We start from the raw sequence: 13,155 nt of genomic DNA on the forward strand, positions 1-13,155 counted from the left end.
AAGCGCACATCAACGTAGAATATTGCAATTCCGTGAAATCGATTAAATATATCTGCAAGTACGTGAATAAAGGCAGCGATATGGCAGTTTTTGGTGTTCAGGCAGAAAATGGTGACAACAATGCAGTACGAGTTGTCGATGAAATATCTCAATACCAGGCTGGAAGATACATAAGCAGCAACGAGGCTGCATGGAGAATTTTTTCGTTCCCCATTCATGAACGCTATCCAGATTTAGTTCACTTGGCGGTCCATTTGGAGAATGGTCAACGTGTCTATTTCACAGAAAGAAATGTGCAAGAAAGAGTCCTGAATCCGCCAGCGACAACTCTGACTGCCTTCTTCACCTTATGCCAGAAAGATGATTTTGCCAGAACCTTGATGTATTTAGAAGTGCCCTCTTAACCATAATATGCCACAGAGAAACGTGGCAGGTACCCTGCCACGTGGCAGGTATATATTGTGGTTTCACGCATGCGTGATGCCGTTGAGATTTTTCAAATACTGGAAAGACCTGGCACCGGCCACATTCACCAAAAGCATCCGAAGGAAGAAACATTCATCTTGAGTAGGATTCACTGTATAGAGTCTACCGATTGTATTCTCTTTGAAGGTGCCAGGTTGTCCTTCGAGGGGCTCGCCTCGTTATCGTCGCGCGAACACTTTGTTAGTGGCATTCCACGTGTAATAAGAGGGCACTTCTGAATACATCAAGGTTCTGGCAAAAGCATCTTCATGGCATAAGGTGAAGAAGGCAGTCAGAGTTGTCGCAGGCGGGTTCATGATTTTTTCTTGCACATTTAGTTCTGTGAAATAGACACGTTGACCATTCTCCAAATGGACTGCCAAGTAAACTACAGCTGGATAGAGTTCATGAATTGGGAACGAAAAAATTCGCCATGCAGCCTCGTTGCTGCTTATGTATCTTCCAGCCTGGTATTGAGAGATTTCATCGACAACTCGTACTGCATTGCTGTCACCATTTTCTGCCTGAACACCAAAAACTGCCATATCGCTGCCTTTATTCACGTACTTGCAGATATATTTAATCGATTTCACGGAATTCCACGTTGATGTGCGCTTTGTATGATTTTGACAATAGGGGTGAGTATGGAACCACCCAACGATTGTCTACCTCAATATCACCAATTCTCATGTTTAAAGTTGCCGAAGTCCCGCCATCTTCAGTTGACCGTCTCCTATACAGAGGATATCCATCGTCCCCTGTTACGGTGTTGGCTGCAAATGCGCGAGGATATCGCTAGGAACACTTCCCGTCTACCATGCATGGAGAACTTGGGTTGAGGGTACTACATGGGCCATGGATTATGTTCTTGATGACAACTGTATGCAAATCCGTATCAACCTCTGCCCGTGGAATTTTAGCACATATCACATCGTCAATTTCGTCTTGAGTAATTTTATCATACAGCCAATCCTCTCTTCTGCCATTCTACTGAATACATCCAGCACCGCACAGATCCAAAAACTCCATGTTTCACATTGAAATCCATCAGTGACTTGAGCTTTTGTCTGAAAACACGGGCTGTGATGTCATGCCTATCCCTAGACGATTGTCCAGGAAATATCAGCTGCACTATCTCGTCCCAAGCTGGATTGCAGGTGATAAATAAGTCTGAACGGCCGTAGCAACGAACATATGCCATAGCATCTTGAGCATATTCCTGCATGTGGCGTGGACTACCTACGTATGAGGATGGCAAAATTGTGAGCTTTCCAACGTTGGTTGTATTACGGTCATTCATCACAGCATCCCGCGAATGGATATATTCCTCTGACCGAAGTTTCGTCTGATTCAATCGGAGGAACAGCAAACGTTCTGTTTCAATTTTTGTATACATGTCGACAATGTACTGATGAAACAACTGACGACATTTCAATATATGATTGTCATCGGTCCTCCGAACCATTAATCGGTCTGAGTAAAAGTTCATCGCGCTGCACTTTTTATTCGTTTCTACACCATTGACTGGATTTACCATCCTCACATTGAAATTGTATCCATCGGCACCAACCCAGAAGATGAGTGGATACTGCAAAGCAGCGTAACAACGGTAAGTTTCTGCGACGTTTACCAATCGATCGTTTCGTCGATGGAGAATAATACCTCGAGGTTGGAACTGATCCCCGACTATGACAATTGCCACTTCGTCTATAGTTGGAGCATTATATCTCCTGATATGTTATCCAGCAGGCGTTTTGTCTGCATGAATGACAATTTTATGGGTATCCGAAGGCATCATATCGATTGCTGTTTTGAATAAACGCACCAAATTGTTCCTTTCGTGAAAAAGCTTCTGTAGCTGCGAAGTAATGTGTCTCTTCAGCGAGGTATTGATTCCACAACGTACATCTACTTCATCTCCATCATCACCAATGAAGTACATTTGAAGAAATTTGTGTTCGCTGTCTGGGAACGGAAGCAGGGAACCTGCTTTGTGATAGATTTGTCCTTTGATTTTAAAAGTTACCATGAGTTGCGCATTTATAATTTCCGCACCAAATGACGTCATTTGGAAGCAAAAGTTGTATTTCCTAATGTTCGACAGGAAATGCTTCGATTCTGCAGTAGATCCAGCGAATAGAGAGTGCAGAGGCTCTGGTGGTGCTTCAAGTTGAGGCAATTCCACTTTCCCGCGCAACACAATCCTTTTGGTTCGTTTTTGAATTTGAGAGCCTGACGGTATACGCACACCTGATGCATCCGGCCAATAACGACATTGCGATTCGAGCTATAATCAACAGTTGTATTATATCGGAATGCAAGACGATTGTATTGCAGGTTTTGATCTTCTGCAAGCTTTAAACGCGCTTCAGCTGCCCTTGCCCTGTCGCGTTCATTATTTTGAGAGTGAATCAAATCGATTGCTGCAGAACGCGACTGCCTAACTCTTAACAGTTTTCTCTTAAGCCTATCTGCTCGTCTTTCTGCTGATTCCGCGTTTTGCATCTGCATTGCTCTCAGCCGCTCAGTATCTCGTATGGAGGCCCGCTATTCGTCAGTCATATTCGTAATCTTACGTCTTTTTGCTTCTGTATTGCGAGTACGACGACCCAATCTCGACTTCTTGGGTGGCATGACTTCGTTTCTTACTGAAACTGAACAAAAAAATAAAATTTTAGTCTCCTATTTCTTCTTTCAATATTTTTGGGATGTTTGGCAGGAAATGCTTCGATTCAGCTTGCTGCCTGTAGAGGGCGCAGTAGTAGGGGGACGGGAAAACGAGAAAAAACTGATATATTCGCAAACGCAGATAAGCTATCAACATCAAAAGTAGACAATAACCGAACTGGAACCTCAACGTATGTTGTGTCAAAATTTGGGCTTAAACGGTTCAGAACTTTTCAAGTCTATAAATATATATGAATTTATGTATTTAATCGATGTAAAAAACAGATACACTGACTACCTCGAGATTCGATCGCTCTCGGAAAGACAATCCAGATGCGGCTCTACGGCTTTTATTGTGATTATCTTTATTCCATTTGTTGGATAGTGTTTGTAGGGGGCGATCCTGCCGCTAAAGATCCTGGAAAATGTAGCCCAAGTGAAAATTGCCACGTCGCAAGCGAAGGTGAAGAGTAAGGCGGGGGCGTCGTGGGCAATTCAAAAATCAGCTTTATTGCGCTGCATACATGGTACTAATTAGCTTAAATGTAAGGGCTGCGCTCCCGACCGATAAGCTAAGCTTAACAGTGAGAGAGCGGGCCCGCGAAGTGGAGCGCGAACTAGCCGTCCCTCAGCTCGCTTAGCAGCGAGCGAAGATCGGGAATTTGGGAGCGGGAGTTCGCGAACATCGAAGAGTGGGCGCGGGAGCGCTTAGACTGGCCCGATGAGCAGTGCGCCAAGAGCCGACTTGCGGGAGTGCAAGAGCGGCAAAACTTTGGAATCTCGGTGGGCAGAGGCGGCGCCGCGAAGGGCCTCCTGACGTGAACATTCTCCCCCCCCCCCCCCTTGCAATCACTCGGGTTGCAACATATTCGTCCTGTCTAGCACTGCCGCTTTCTTCAGGGTGTCCTGGCTAGCGGCGGAAATTGCTTATTCGCACCGGAGTGCAGCGGAGGATCGGTGGACGAAGGCCGTGGAGTGGCTGAGGAGGGCCGGGGAGAGACGCAGGATCCTAGAGATGACGTCGACGTCGATAGCGGATGAAGTTCGGTGGCAACCTCGGAATCGGTTGAATCGGACCTCTGATCAGAGCGTTCGCGTGGTGCGAAGCGGTGGCATCTTCTCGAAGCGGACTGGAAAAAATATATCATTTAGAAGAGCGGTCAGTAAATAACGCGAATTGGGAGCACGGAGTCTTCCGATGCTGCGATCGGGGTGCGGGAACTGGACTTCCAGGCATATGCAGGAGCATGTGGTGAAGCTGATTGCACGTCTTGCATCGGTCACCACTGCGGCACTTGCCTTGGGAATGTTCGTGGGCCAAACAGTTCGAACAGTAGCGGTTGGTGGACACCGCGCTGTGTAACGAATCGCTACACTCAAAACAAATGTCACAGGCAAGTTGTTAGCTCGAGATCGGAGCGCACGCCAGATATTTTTCTGGCTTCGGCTCGTCGGCTACGGGAGTGATGGTCTTGCTCAGATCTCGGGTTGCTTTTGCATAATTTTAAACAGAAATAATTGCGTGCTACAACAAGCTTAAACCGGGACAGAGATACAGACAACACATAAATAAAAGTTGAGGAAAATTTAACTCTCTTCGCCTTACTCCTCCTTTTTTAGCACTCCTGGTGTTCTGGAGGCTCTAGTTTGCCCACCCTTCCTATGGTCGCTCCCATCCTCAAAGCTATATAGCTTGAGCGACCCCTTCGACAAGTGCTACCCTACATCACAACGCATGCCAGCTGCGGCCAATACTCGACATTTTAAAACATTATAATAATTTTATTTAAAACTAGAACAATATAAATTCATTACTTAAAATAAGAACCGTATATAGACAATTAAACATTAAAACTTAGAATACCAATGATAAATAAATATACGTCCTTCAACTCGACTTCGGGCAAAAATAAAAATAATGGCAAAACAATTTTGGACAAGTTGGAGGAAATTGTTAATTACGCTGACTGAGATTCAATCCACATGTTGCAACAACAAAAATAATAATTCGGATTGGAGAAGCATAATAGCCCTCAGCTTAAATAGCCTTATGTATCAGCGTTCCTTTTTTTCTTTTCCCTCTTCGTTTTCTGCCGTTGGTTCGGTTAACTTTTCGATCTTTCTTTTACGTTAACGGCTCAAGATTTGGGACATTTTCTTTCTTTTCAATTCATTTCTTTTTTTTTGTTGTACTTGAAATTGTTTAAATTATTACTTCGCCACTCACCATTTTCTTAACTCCACCGATGAAAGCGCTTTCCTCGGAGGCTAGCTGAAAGTTGGGATGAAAATAATACATGCAAAAAAAGAAATTCACATCCCTAAAAGAGATTACGAAGGTGGGGGGGGGGGAAACTATAAAAAAAAAGACGCATACGGCCCGCGCTATTTAAATCGATCTTCTCATTAATTTTCACCGGAATGCAACGAATTAACATTTCTCTTTGCCGCACCTTGCTCTTTACATATGCCTAAGTTCATTCCACATCATTCTTTTTTTTCCTTGCAATTTTTCCGAAATTTAACCTAACTTAAAATTTCTATTTTTTCTTACACTAATTTTCCATATTATCTTCTCTGACACTGGAACAAAATGGGGGTCGAAAATTCCCTTTTTCTTTACAATAGTTCGTCGCGATGAGGCATGGGGCTCGAATTAAATGTACTTTGGCCGGGATCGCATTGCGGCGGCGAGTTCAAAACGCCCGAAAGAATTACATTAAACTAATCGCAATGCTTTGCCGAAGCCTACGCCTACGCCGACTCTGGCATAAAAGCTCGTACGACTGCTACCGAATTCTCTGCTTAGTTGTGCTCTCTAGAGCTGTTCGCCAAGGGGACAAAGGTCGTTCTACCGCATTCGGCGATTAATTATGCTTCAACCCCATAAAATTATATAAAAAGTAATATTTTCCCCAGCTCTAGTGAGCGGGGCGACGGGGAAGTCCTCCTCCTAGAATTCAGATCCAGGCGTTTAAAAGAATCCAAGAAGCTGCGCCGGCGTCGTTTCGTTGCCTTCCCTTCGCCTCTCCTCGGGCCTTCGAGCGGTACAAACTGCAGCCTTTAAAATTCATAAATAAGTTCAAGCTGCCTATGCTTTTCCCTATCTGTACGCTCACCTTTCTATTCGTGGCTCAGTGGCCAATAAGCAAAATTGTATTCTCAGCAATTTGAACACTCGCGATTACTTTTTCGAAATTTTGTCGCCAGTCGCCAAATATAGGAGTCACTACACTTCAGCAGCCAAAAATGGAATGCTGGAAGATGACGCCGGAAAAGTGGCGGTAACCCAATGTGAAAGTGGGGGAAACGGGGAGACCGTTGACAAATGCCTCTGTTACTCTCTCACCCGATCTTTCGTGCCCTAGCCGACCTACGCTTGCTACACTGGCAAAGCCGCCTTTCGACATATGATCGACCACCAGATGGCGCTAATAAAAAGTATCTTATACCGAGCAAGCGCTACAAAATACCCCCCTAGCAAGATCAGGCTTGGGGATCAACACTCCAAGACTGATAAACAGCTTGCGAGGCTACTGCTTTATATCCTTGGCGTGAAATCGGCCTACATAACGCCCCTGCAAATCTTCAAGATCATAGTAAACTTGTCCGATCTTATCTCTTACTCTAGCTTTTATGAAAGGCGGACCCAACTTTGCGTTGTAACCAGTTGCGAAATTGCTCTGCCTAAAATTCCTTCGATACACTTCTTGGCCTTTACTAAAAGATACTTCCTTTGATCGCCGATTATATCTTCTTTCATTCTTTTCGAATTGGTTTTTCATTATCTCCGATGCTTTGCTGCGAGCAAGTTCTAAAGAATCCTCTTTCGTGAGTGCCAAAGACCTATCTTCAAGCAAACTAAGAGCTCTCAACACCTTATACGTTGCACCAGATGAGATGAAATGCTGCCCGAAAATCATATAATAGGGTGAAGTGCCTAAACTAGAGTGAACCGCTGATCTGAGAGCACAGCAGATGCTGCTTAGCTGCTCGTCCCAATCCTTCTGGTCGCTGCGTACATACGATCGTATGGCAGCTATCACCGATCGATTTACCCTCTCGGATGCATTAGCTTGTGGCGAGTAAACGGCGGTAAAAGTGTGTGAAATTTTGTACTCCCTCAATAGCTTTTGGAACACTTCTGATTTAAATTGAGATCCATTATCTGAAACAATGGTCTCTGGGACCCCGAAAGTATGGAATAAATCATCCTGCATATATTTCACAACCACGTCCGCTGTCAATTTCTTCACCGCCTTCAGAAAAACGAACTTGCTGTAGTGATCTAGCACGATAAATATGGCCACATTTCCACTTTTGACCTAGGATACGGGCCCAAAAAATTCACGTAAAGTTTTTGGAAAGGCCTCGCGGACTCTGGTGCTACTCCCATAGGTGGTCTTAAAGTGCTGTATTTGCTGATGCCAAAAAACTGTTGCATCAGCAGCTGCCTCCTCTAAGCTTGTATTCATTGCTGGCTGACATCGGTATTCGCTGGCTTGTTTCGGAGAACACACGGCTGTTGTCGGGGTCGTGTGTTCAACTTCCCGTTTTTTTGGCATTTGTGGCAGGACGGCTTGTAAGAATTAGGAGTACCGCAACCGTAACAGAATATTTTCCGTCTTTCCTCACAATCCTGATACCGGTGCCCTTCCTTTCTACAATTCCAGCATACCAATGCTAGAGCATCTACCTCTGCTACCTGCTCAACGTCCGAGAATTCAGCTGCATCATCCGACAGATACTCCTGCACAAGTTCAGATACTTGCTTCCGAAAAGGAACAGGTTTCTGATAACCATAAGTACGCTTCACATCTTCAAGGAAGCCTTCCCTACGCCGGCAGATATCTCGAAGCTTTTGGACTGAGTCTATGCTCACGTTCAACAGCTCGTGCCTTATTTCCGGGCGCAAGTTCCGGCGAAGAGTTTCTACCAGATCCTTCTCTGGCATGGGAACTGTTAGGCAGTCTGTGATCTGCACCACAGCATCGTAAAAAGAGTCAAAACCTTCCCTCTCTCTCTGCTTTCTGTCACGAATTGTCTCTCTCAGATCCACATCCGTACGCGTATCTCGGAACTGTTTTCGTAAAGCCTCGGTAAGCAAATCCCACCTGGAACTATCGGATTCTTTATGAAATCACCAATAAAACTCTCGCGCTTGTCCCTCGAACAGTACGCTGGCATTTCCACAAATTACATCAAAACGCGAGTTGAGGGTTTGTCGAGTTAGCGCCTCCACGCGATATAAAAATTTATCTACGCTCAATCCGTCTGGAGACCCGTTGAATCGCAGCTTCCAACTGCTAATAATTTGTCCAACCTTATCCGGACGACTACTTAAATTGGAGCTAGAAAAAGCTGACGTGGGCCTGTCTGGGATTTCAATATCCCCTGCTACTGATTGAGTCCCGAAGTTATGGACAGATTCGTTTGACCTTGGCGGCTCCTGCATCTGCGCCGCGAAATTTGCCTGAATTATTTGGCCCATCTGTTCCGTAAGCTTGGTTAGCAAATTTTGCTGCACTGCCTTTAGCTGTTGCGCTACAATGTCGCTGATCGCTTCAGCATCAATGCTGCTCATCGCTTGCTTTTTTGGAGCTGGGGTCTTCGCCTTGGCGGAATTTCCCTTGGCCTCGCAACCAGGACAACTGCCCTGCTTCTTGACCAACGCGTCTGCGCATTCCTTGTGGAATATATGCCCACAACTCCCACGGCTTACTTGATCTGGTGACAAAGCCTTTCCGCAGAGCATGCATTTCGTGGATCCCGAAGCCTCTGGATCCATGGCAAACTCTTAAATAAAACCAAAGCAAAGTAATAAATTCTGGACGACTACAAGTCAAAACGAACCGGATTCAAAATATGCCTAATAAAAATTTCTAAAATCCTATATCCCTATATAAAAATTATAAACAAGGTAGAAATTAGTCTAAAAATTAATACAAGAAAAAAAATTGAACATAAATAATGAAGAATTTATCCAAGTTCCGAACCTTAAGATCGCTATGGAATCTATATAGATCGAAGCCTCAACTCAAATCCCTTCATTAAATGTAATTAATAATAATAATAATATTTAAGAAATACAATGATAACACCTGAAATATAGAAAAATATAAACACAAGCAATCAAAATTTTGTTTCGCAACGAAAATCAAATCAAATCAAAAATCGACAATCAACAACTCAATACAAAAAGTCTGGCCAGCAAGCATAGCAATGCTTGTAATTAAAATGCACTTATATACAAACAAAAGTTTCAGCACAAAAGAGAATCAAAAAAAATATGACGAGCGTTGTTTATCGCTATTTGGCAATAACAACAACACTGCAGAGCGTGTTGCCGTGGTCAGACGAAAGCTTCGCTGTCTGCTATCCGATCGGGCCACGCTTCTACTCTTCCGTCAATGTTGGGTCTATGCCTTCTGCTAATATCCGTGGCCTGAGTTTCTCTTCTGAAAGATAAACGCTCAGTAAGTCCTATGCAAATAATAACAAAATTAATAAGCCCCTATGAAATTTGTTGTGTCCCTTTGCCTATGCCTATCATCCGTGGTCAAGTGATCGCTTCTGAAAGCAAATGCACCTGCTAGTCCTATGCGTGTGATATGCACCGACTCGGGCTACACGGTGTAGAGTATACACGAGTTTGTCTACTCCCTATTCCTCTGTTGTCGTCTGCGGCCGGCTTGATGCTTCAAACCTGAGTCATCTTCTTCCGTGTTCCTATGCTTCCGAACAACTGTGAGTGGGAATTGACATGCCTTCCTACCAGCTGGAGCAACCGTGGCTTGGTGACTACCTGTAAACACAACCTAGTCTTAGCCCACCCCATGGCTGAACGAAAAGTTTAACAATTATTTGTGTGTGTGTCTGTGTGAGTCACATTGAACATATATGTGGCCTTCACGTTGGCCAATTTTATTAAAATTATGAACTGATAATCATAAATGATAATCCTATATGTATGTGGCCCCACGTTGGACGCCAATTTGATTAAAATTATAAAAAGATAAACATATTATTTATAAATGTAACGAATCGCTACACTCAAAACAAATGTCACAGGCAAGTTGTTAGCTCGAGATCGGAGCGCACGCCAGATATTTTTCCGGCTTCGGCTCGTCGGCTACGGGAGTGATGGTCTTGCTCAGATCTCGGGTTGCCTTTGCATAATTTTAAACAGAAATAACTGCGTGCTACAACAAGCTTAAACCGGGACAGAGATACAGACAACACATAAATAAAAGTTGAGGAAAATTTAACATTATAATAATTTTATTTAAAACTAGAACAATATAAATTCATTACTTAAAAGAAGAACCGTATATAGACAATTAAACATTAAAACTTAGAATACCAATGATAAATAAATATACGTCCTTCAACTCGACTTCGGGCAAAAATAAAAATAATGGCAAAACAATTTTGGGCAAGTTGGAGGAAATTGTTAATTACGCTGACTGAGATTCAATCCACATGTTGCAACAACAAAAATAATAATTCGGATTGGAGAAGCATAATAGCCCTCAGCTTAAATAGCCTTATGTATCAGCGTTCCTTTTTTTTCTTTTCCCTCTTCGTTTTCTGCCGTTGGTTCGGTTAACTTTTGGATCTTTCTTTTACGTTAACGGCTCAAGATTTGGGACATTTTCTTTCTTTTCAATTCATTTCTTTTTTTTTGTTGTACTTGAAATTGTTTAAATTATTACTTCGCCACTCACCATTTTCTTAGCTCCACCGATGAAAGCGCTTTCCTCGGAGGCTAGCTGAAAGTTGGGATGAAAATGATACATGCAAAAAAAGAAATTCACATCCCTAAAAGAGATTACGAAGGTGGGGGGGGGGGGGAAACTATAAAAAAAAGACGCATACGGCCCGCGCTATTTAAATCGATCTTCTCATTAATTTTCACCGGAATGCAACGAATTAACATTTCTCTTTGCCGCACCTTGCTCTTTACATATGCCTAAGTTCATTCCACATCATTCTTTTTTTCCTTGCAATTTTTCCAAAATTTAACCTAACTTAAAATTTCTATTTTTTCTTACACTAATTTTCCATATTATCTTCTCTGACACTGGAACAAAATGGGGGTCGAAAATTCCCTTTTTCTTTACAATAGTTCGTCGCGATGAGGCATGGGGCTCGAATTAAATGTACTTTGGCCGGGATCGCATTGCGGCGGCGAGTTCAAAACGCCCGAAAGAATTACATTAAACTAATCGCAATGCTTTGCCGAAGCCTACGCCTACGTCGACTCTAGCATAAAAGCTCGTACGACTGCTACCGAATTCTCTGCTTAGTTGTGCTCTCTAGAGCAGTTCGCCAAGGGGACAAAGGTCGTTCTACCGCATTCGGCGATTAATTATGCTTCAACCCCATAAAATTATATAAAAAGTAATATTTTCCCCAGCTCTAGTGAGCGGGGCGACGGGGAAGTCCTCCTCCTAGAATTCAGATCCAGGCGTTTAAAAGAATCCAAGAAGCTGCGCCGGCGTCGTTTCGTTGCCTTCCCTTCGCCTCTCCTCGGGCCTTCGAGCGGTACAAACTGCAGCCTTTAAAATTCATAAATAAGTTCAAGCTGCCTATGCTTTTCCCTATCTGTACGCTCACCTTTCTATTCGTGGCTCAGTGGCCAATAAGCAAAATTGTATTCTCAGCAATTTGAACACTCGCGATTACTTTTTCGAAATTTTGTCGCCAGTCGCCAAATATAGGAGTCACTACACTTCAGCAGCCAAAAATGGAATGCTGGAAGATGACGCCGGAAAAGTGGCGGTAACCCAATGTGAAAGTGGGGGAAACGGGGAGACCGTTGACAAATGCCTCTGTTACTCTCTCACCCGATCTTTCGTGCCCTAGCCGACCTACGCTTGCTACCACCACCAGATGGCGCTAATAAAAAGTATCTTATACCGAGCAAGCGCTACAGCTGAGCCTCTTCTGAGCACTAAGCCTGAGGAACTTGTGGCATTTTCGAAGCGGATGGACTCCGCTGCAGACTCGGCATGGGTAGGATAAAATACCTCGGGAACGTCTGCTCTTGATGTCGTAGGGTACCCAGTAATTGAAGGCGTTGGGAGTAGTGATTCGCGTGGAGAACGCGGATATCCTTTGGACCGGTGCGGTTACTGGGCTGGAAGTTTCAGGAGCAATTTGAACACTGGAGGAACAGCTTCTGGGATGCAGCAGGGTGTGATGCCGTCTGCGGCATGTAAGGCAGGAGTGGGCACTGGGGCAATCCCGCCACTGATGGCCTCGTGCCAAACAATTCAAGCAGAGTTGCTTTCTTCGTATGATATTTGACCTCTCGACTACAGAGAAAGTGTTACTTCGGGAAGCTTTACAATCCCAAGACAATCCCAAGCCTTAACTTGAATGGAGGACATCTCTAGGGCGGTCAGGCAGCTTTGGATGGTGCCTTGCAGCCCTTTGAGCGCGACTACCGATTCTTGAGGGACAGCCTGGATGTTGAAGAGGATTTTCAACTGGCTGTTAACCAATAATCTTCGATTTTCGAAGCGGTCGGTGAGGCTTCGACAGCCGAGACGAAACCTTTATTGGTGAGCGGGGCCTTGGAAACAATGGCGTGCGCTTCGCCAGTTGTTTTGGAGAGTAGGTGGAACAATTTCTCCACCGGGGTGAGACGAGGGTTGTGGATATATACCGCCGTGAAAAGGTCTCTGAACGTGGGCCAACGAAGATAGTTGCCCGCAAACACCTCGGTGTCTACCGGTGGTAAACGACAACCGGTGGAAGGGGGTGTGTGGACGCTGCTGGATGCCAGAGTTGACTGGGCCGCGCCCCTTTCTATTATCTCCTGCAGCTGGGCCACACACCTGGAATAAACGGAGTAGCAGAAGCTATACTTAGCTTCTAACACGCAATGTCTATGGCAGTTTGAGCCATTTTTGTGGTCGTCCGTGAGTGATGGAGCTGGGCTAGTATTTAAAGCTGTTTGCTCTTGTGCGGACAGCAGTGGACTTTGCTTTAAGCGGAGAGGGTTGCGGAGATGCG

The sequence above is a fragment of the Drosophila serrata genome, unplaced genomic scaffold (genome assembly GCF_035046125.1).
Source record: "Drosophila serrata isolate PLE 108 unplaced genomic scaffold, ASM3504612v1 contig_131, whole genome shotgun sequence".
Taxonomy (NCBI): Eukaryota; Metazoa; Arthropoda; class Insecta; order Diptera; family Drosophilidae; genus Drosophila; species Drosophila serrata.